The following is a 7,143-nucleotide window of genomic DNA, read 5'->3' as shown; positions in this document are numbered from 1 at the left end:
GAGGAGTTGCACCTGAACCTCACCTGAACCTTGAATAGGGCTATGCCTGGCTTCCACAATGCTGGCTCCACCCCGTGGGAGCGGCTGATGTCTCTGCCCTGCACACTGAAAGAAGAGAAGGAGTCCTGTAAACAAAGTGCTCCAGGACTGTACTTGCCTTCCACAATGCTGGCTCCACCTCCTGTGGGGCGTCTGATGTGCCTGTCCTGCACTGTGAAAGGAAAAGAGAAGTCTGGTAAACAGAATACTTCAGAACTGGTTTGGACTGGGCAAAGGCCCCTCTCCCCTCAGAAAACAAAGGATTTTGGGGTATAAATATGGGGACCCTGATCCCATGAAATTAGATCACTTTGGACTACAAGAAGAAACCTTTACTGAGGAGAGGACCTGAAGAAACTGAGGAGAGACTATTCCCAAGCTGAAGTGCTGCTTGGGGGATTGGCCTGCAGTGGTTGCCTTACTGCCAAAGGAAGGAGAAAGGAACTTTTTGTACTTTGCTTTCAACTTGTGAAGGATCTCCAAGGGCTTGGAAAAGAGCTTGCCTCCTTCTGAAGTGTCACGGACAACAGACTTCACCCCCCAGCTCCCCAGAGTTCTTGTGGAAGTGCCTGCTGCTGTTTTTGGCCTTCTGAGGAACTGTGTCGCAAGGAGCTGGAAGCGCGACTCAATGAGAAGAAGCATGACGCTGTCGTGCCTGCCGTTGCAACTCCGAAGGAGGGTGTCGCCGCTGGAACTGTCGCATTGCACCGCATCGACCAAGAGCACCTCGCATCCCAGAGAAGCGCGCCGCCGGAGCTGCTGCTGTCGCATCTTGGATGTTGCTGCTGTAGTTGTCGCATCGAGCGGAAGCTTCACGCATTGTGGGAGAAGAGCGTTGCCGCTGGAGCTGCTGCCGTCGCATCTTTGATGTCGCCGCTGTAGTCCACGCATCGAACCGAGAGCTTCTCGCATGTGCGCGTCTGTTCGAAGCAGCAGAGCAGAAGCAGAAGCCGAGGCGGCGGAAGAGAGGGGCGTGAAGCGCAAAGCGAGAGGGACCTCACATCGGGGGAGCCCAGCCCTGCCTCACCCTGCCCTCGGCTTGTCCCTCTGCCTTAACCCGTGTGGACGGGAGGCTGGGAGGCCGTGAAGTCGAGAGGCGGCCACACAGCAGAAGTGCAGGTGCGACCTGGGACTCGCTCCATGAACTGACCAGCCTGCTCGAGGGGAGGAAGGAGAGGAGAGGAGCGGCTGGCGTGCCCGAGGTGCGCGGAGTCTGGAGTTTGCAGGCGCAGGCGAGTAAGTGAGCAGGTGGCTGTGCAACCCAGCCGCCACCCGCTATTGCTGTTGAACGATTGGTTGCCGCCCATTGCTCCCCGCTCCAGCATCGCCTACATTGCTCCTTTGCCCCATTGCTCCTGGCTCGCTTGACGCTTGACATTTGAGAGGTAATTCTCTTCCTCTCTGTGACAGTGACAGTGACAGGGTCGCTGGGGAAGAAGGAAGGGAGGACCAGTTATCCCCTATTTAGCCCCACCCTGCCACTTTAGCCCAGCAGTACTTTGCCGTTTGTTGACTCTCCTGGATTAACTGGAGCCGATAGACCACTCTGCTGTTTCCCTTACCGTGCCCGTTGAGGAGGTGATAAATCGTGGTGGACCCTGACAACTAGGACCCACAGCGGGAGCCCGGGACTGCGAGGTCCAGCATTCCCTTGAGCAGCTACAGCTGGTGCCTCTTCCCGGGCGTGCCCCGCCTCCCTCCACCACTTTCATCACTGCTCGCGGCCCCGCTCCGCAGGTGCCGCTCACAGCAGTACTTCGCCGTTTGTTGACTCTGCTGAATCAATTGGAGCCGATAGACCACTCTGCTGTTTCCCTTACCGTGCCCGTTGAGGAGGTGACAAATCGTAGTGGACCCTGACAACTAGGACCCACAGCGGGAGCCCGGGACTGCGAGGACCAGCATTCCCTTGATCAGTTACAGCTGGTGCCTCTTCCCGGGCGTGCCCCACCTCCCTCCACCGCTTTCATCACTGCTCACAGCCCCGGCTCCTGCAGGTGCCGCTCGCAGCAGTACTTTGCAGTTTGTTGACTCTGCTGGATTAATCGGAGCCGATAGACCACTCTGCTGTTTCCCTTACCGTGCCTGTTGAGGAGGTGACAAATCGTGGTGGACCCTGACAACTAGGACCCACAGCGGGAGCCCGGGACTGCGAGGACCAGCATTCTCTTGATCAGCTACAGCTGGTGCCTCTTCCCGGGCGTGCCCCGCCTCCCGCCTGTATATAACTGTCGCTCCTACCGCGCATCGCGGGACGCGCGCAGGACTCAGCCCGGGGCTAGGCCCTCCGAGGCCGGAGTAGGCTGGGCTGGGGCCACCCTCTTTAGTGCATTTTTTGCACTACAGACTCTATACGTTCTAAAATGACTGCAAAAAAACTAAGAAAGGAGAGTACCCTGCCGCAAAATATTGAGGCCCTAGTTAGAGGGTCCAGGAGATATACAAAAAAATAAACGTAGTGTTTCTTCCTCCTAAAGGGGGTTCCAGTAAAGCTGCACTCTATCGTTCTCCTAGTAGTCCCAGAAGGGTAGCGCTGCCTTAGTGATTTATCGGCTGTCGCTGTACCTCCATTTCGCCGGTAATCTTCTTTCAGGTGGGGTTCCGCCGACCAGGTCCGTCGGCCGATGAACAGGGATTTCCCCTTCGTTTTCTTTGTATGTTTTATCTATGATATATATGCAATTTTGATACACTAAAAAAATATATTTCTATATTTCAAGAAGAAACCTTTTATATCTGTGTGATCAGAAAATCAAAAATAAAAAAATATATATTTTTCAATATGAACTGTTTAAGTCTACTTGATTTGACCATGTGATTGTGATGTTTAGTGTCAAACCCTAGGTTAATCACCCCTTTTTGTATATCTCCTGGACCCTCTAACTAGGGCCTCAATATCTTGCGGCAGGGTACTCTCCTTTCTTTTCAATGGTTCTTCCCCCCTATTTCCTGCCATATCCTTAAGTTACCCACGGGGAACCCCCTTCTTTGTTCATTTCATGCAAAAAAACTAAGTTCTGGGCGTGTATTAGTGGGTAGGACCTGCTCTAAGACAAAATCAAATCCCCTACGAAATAAAGATACTTCCGTTTTACAGCTAAAGGGAAAATGCCAATTATATAGTTTATGGGAAAGGGGAAAGGACAAGGCTCAGATTGGGGGTTTAAAGCCAGAAGAAATTAATGGTAAAGATAAAGAGGAAGGTAAATCTACAATAAAAGGATATAGCAATCAGGAGGACGCTATTGCTCTGGTACATTCAGAAAAATCTGTTTCTAATACTGAGGTGGGTGGTCCCCCAGATCCCCTAACCTACAGAGGCAATTAAAGCATGCTTCTGGGGTTTTAAGCTTAAATAACATTGTGCCTCCTCACTGTGTTATTACCAAATCAATCAAGGTGCCAGTGCATAACTCTCCTTTTTCCCTAGAGGAAGGCTTAAATGTCTCTCCCGGCTTGTCTCTTCCTCTGGTTACTTCTGGTAATGATTTTACCCTACCTGATATAGATATAGAGCTTCATAAGAGACAACCTGACTATGAACACAACATAGTTTTAGATCAAACAAACACTCAAAATGTATTAGCGACCCCAGGGCTTCAACTATATAGTAGTACTCCCTCTAATAAATCACAATTCTCCATATCACAGGTAAATTTTTCATCGAGTCCTGCTTTTAACATTACTGATACTCATCCAAATCCCCCCACTAGGCTTGATAATCCAATCTCCGACTCTCTACCCTCCCTAGAACACCTACTATCTTCTATCTTACTATTATTAGAAAAATTTGTTGGTGGCTCGGATTGTGTGTTAGAAACGGTAACTCAAATACTTAGGGTATTAATAAATAGTAAACAGGGGATCGAATCTAGTGTACTTCATGAGCCATCCCCTCTAGTTGCGAAAGCAAGTAAAGATAAGAAGTTTGAAAATGAGTCTGAAAGCGTCTTTCAAGCCTTAGATTTAGTCCAAATTGAACAAGATAAGAATTCTCAACATATCGATGGAAAGAAAGTAGTTGCTACTCCGGGGAATACCCCGGTAGGTATATTAAAAGCAGCTGCAGCTAATTGCATCTCCGAACCTGACCAAGAAATAGAAATCCTGACTGAGCCCGAAAAAAGGCTAGATAAGGAACTATTTCCTATATTTAAACCACATATAAACAAAGAGAAAGAGGATGTCTCGGACTCCTCAAATGAAGGAAAAAAGGCAGTAATCGGAATACAAAAAAAGTATAGAGGGAAAAAGAGGAAACCAATTCATAGATTTGCAAAAAAAAGACTGAGGAAAATTAACTTCGATGACAATATAGATACTTCCACTGGAAAAAACCTCCTCCAAGATTCTTTGCTTAATCTATCTCAAGATCTAATTGGGCAAACAAAATCTGACCAAGTAATTATGACTATTGAATCAATGGGGCCCTCCAACAGCTTTCTATCTGTTGAACAGATGAATCCCTCTAATACCTTATTACCAGCTCTTAATCCCTTAGTTAAGCCTTTCCCTGACACAATTGAAATTGAAAGGGTTTCTAAATGGTCAAATGCTGCTTCTGAAAAGAAAAGTATAGATACTGTCCTTCTAGATTTTATTCCACTGTTCGATACAGATCTTACCCTAAATAGATCTGTACTCCTCAATTGCTTTCGGGAGATTGAAAGTCTGAAACTGATTCAAACTAACGATATAGATGTAGTTTCCATCTTGAAACCTGAGGTTGGGAAGATAGCAAGGGTTAGATTTTACTCTAAACTTGTAGTAAATCATATCTTACAATGGTCTGAAGGATTACAAAGCAGGGGGATTGATGTCCTTCCTTTTTTTGTGGAACCTCGTAACGAAAGACTTGCAAATTTGCCTCTACTCCCTGTTGTAACTTTAGGCAATACAGATAGGTCCTCGTCAATTGATGAATTAAAAATTTGTATTTCGAAAAATGAACGGCATGTGATCTACAAAAATCCCCTTCCCTGTCAACCAAATTCGGTAGAAGAAAGTCTCAAATGGAATTGGTTGCCTGGTGTTCTGTCAAGTAAATCCACCCCTATTCCCAAACCGTATTCCTATCTTTAACACTGACTTAAAAATAATTTCATGGAATATGGCTGGAATAAAAAACAGTCCTGAAAAATTACTATTCCTGCACACACTAGAAGCTGATGTGATCGGTCTCCAGGAGACTTGGGTTGATGAGAAATTCTTTGCGGGAAAGGACTATTATGTGTTGGATGGCAGTGCCATTCACTCTAGGAGAGGCCATGCCAAGGGTGGAGTGGCTTGCTTACTCTCCAATAAGATAATATTGAACTTTGCCCATTATTTAGACTCTAACAACTTGTTTCAGGCAATAAAACTGTTGAATCTTGTTAACGATGATCCACGAAAATCACTTGTATTGATAAATGCTTACATTCCTCCAGACGCATGTTTTAATGTAGGTTTAAAGAAGGTTTTTTCCTTCATACAAAATCTCCTAGACTCTGAATCCCCCCCCCCCATATAATTTTATTAGGGGACTTCAATTGTAAAATCTCTAATTGTAGTCTAGAGCTGTTTAGGAATAAGCTTAAGGAGGAATCATTACAGATACCGCAAGCTTTATTCCCTGGTAATATTAAGACCAATAAGAGAGGGAAATTATTACTGGAGGAATTATTAAAGGTAGATAGCATTATAATAAATGGAAGGCTTCCCTCTGATATTCCGGCAAATTTTACACATAAATCTAACAATAGTGAATCTATTCTTTATTACGTGGTAGTGGGTAGTACTTCTTTCTTTCTCTTGAAAGATTTGTCGGTATCCAACACAGAACTTAGCGTCCATAAGGTACTCAATCAATCAATCAATCAATCAATGACACTTATAGAGCGCGCTACATACCCGTAGGGTCTCAAGGCGCTGGGGGAGGGGAGGGGGGTGCCGCTACTGCTCGAACAGCCAGGTCTTCAGCTTCTTCCTGAAGGAGAGGTGGTCTTGGGTCAGGCGGAGGTCGGTCGGGAGGGAGTTCCAGGTCTTGGCGGCCAGGTAGGAGAAGGACCTTCCTCCTGTAGTCGCTCTTCGGATGCGGGGGACGGCGGCGAGGTCGTGGTTGGCTGATCGGAGGTGGCGTTTGGGAGCGTAGAAGTTGATCCGGCTGTTGAGGTAGCTTGGGCCTTGGTCATGTAGGGCTTTGTGTGCGTGGGTGAGGAGGCGGAAGGTGATTCTTTTGTTGACGGGGAGCCAGTGAAGGTCTCTCAGATGTCCGGAGATGTGGCTGGTTCGTGGGATGTCGAGGATGAGTCTGGCTGAAGCGTTCTGGATCCGCTGGAGTCTCTTCTGGAGCTTGGCGGTGGTGCCGGCGTAGAGGGCGTTGCCGTAGTCCAGTCGGCTGGTGACGAGGGCCTGGGTGACGGTCTTCCTGGTCTCGGTGGGGATCCACCAGAAGATCTTCCGTAGCATGCGTAGGATGTTGAAGCACGCCGAGGAGACGTTGTTGACTTGCCTGGTCATTGAGAGGGAGGAGTCCAGGATGAAGCCCAGGTTGCGTGCATGGTCTGTCGGTTTGGGTGCGGTGCCCAGGGCGGGAGGCCACCAGGAGTCGGCCCAGGCGGAGGGTGAAGAGCCCAGGATGAGGACCTCCGTCTTGTCAGAGTTCAGTTTCAGGCGGCTGGTCGTCATCCACTCGGCTACCTCTTTCATCTCTTCGTGCAGGTTGGCTCTGGCGGAGGCGGGGTCGTTGGTCAGGGAGAGGATCAGCTGGGTGTCGTCGGCGTAGGAGATTATTCTGAGGTTGTGTTGGCGTGCGATGACCGCGAGGGGGCTCATGTAGACGTTGAAGAGGGTGGGGCTTAGAGAGGATCCTTGAGGGACGCCGCAGATGACTTCGGAGGCCTCTGACTTGTACGGTGGTAGGCGGACTCTCTGAGTTCTTCCGTCGAGGAAGGAGATGATCCATTCCAGCGCCTTGTCCTGGATTCCGACGTTGCTGAGGCGCTGTACTAGGGTGCGGTGGCAGACCGTGTCGAATGCCGCGGAGAGGTCTAGGAGGATGAGGGCCGCTGTTTCTCCGTTGTCCATCAGGGCTCGGATGTCATCGGTGGCGGCGATGAGGGC

The sequence above is a fragment of the Lissotriton vulgaris genome, chromosome 12 (genome assembly GCF_964263255.1).
Source record: "Lissotriton vulgaris chromosome 12, aLisVul1.2, whole genome shotgun sequence".
Lineage (NCBI taxonomy): Eukaryota > Metazoa > Chordata > Amphibia > Caudata > Salamandridae > Lissotriton > Lissotriton vulgaris.
Note: the sequence above shows the minus strand (reverse complement) of the source record.